The following is an 855-nucleotide window of genomic DNA, read 5'->3' on the forward strand; positions in this document are numbered from 1 at the left end:
GAGTGGTATTGCTGGGTCCAGGGGTAGGTTGATCCCGAATTTCCTGAGAAACCGAAACACTGATTACCAAAGTGGTTGCACAAGATTGCATTCCCACCAGCAATGGATGAGTGTACCCCTTCCTAAGACAAAAAGGCAACCTACTGACTGGGAGAAGATCTTTACCAACACCGCAACAGACAAAGGTCTGATCTCCAATATATATAGAGAACTCAAGAAACTAGACTTTAAAATGCTAATTAACCCAATTAAAAAATGGGGCACTAAACTGAACAGAGAATTCTCAACAGAAGAAGTTCAAATGGCTAAAAGACACTTAAGGTCATGCTCAACCTCCTTAGCAATAAGGGGAATGCAAATCAAAACAACTTTGAGATATCATCTTACACCTGTCAGAATGGCTAAAATCATAAACACCAATGATAGCCTTTGCTGTAGAACTCTGAATTTTTTTAATAACATGCTTGGATTTAGAGAAGGATAACCATTGTCCAACTCCAAAGCCAGCTTTAGTTTTCAAGTGATTGACATTTTTTATGATACTGAGATATATGTGTGTGTATGTATATATATGTAATAAAATTTTACCCTGCACAGTGTATACTATCATAAGTCTTTGCTTGGTGATTCTTCCTGGATAGCTATCTTTTCTTCTTCAGGCCTTTAGATGTCCAAGGTCTCTCGACTTTTTGAAGATGGGTGTTTTTCTGCAAAGACAAGATCAGAACCCTGCCCAACCCCTTAATATGTTTCTTTACCACCTGTATTATTGTCACCTCTGTGAACAAGCTGTCATTTCTCTTTTTCAAGATGTTTCTCTTTACAAAACCAAATTTTTATTAATTTTGATGGTAA

The sequence above is a fragment of the Microtus ochrogaster genome, chromosome 1 (genome assembly GCF_000317375.1).
Source record: "Microtus ochrogaster isolate Prairie Vole_2 chromosome 1, MicOch1.0, whole genome shotgun sequence".
NCBI lineage: Eukaryota > Metazoa > Chordata > Mammalia > Rodentia > Cricetidae > Microtus > Microtus ochrogaster.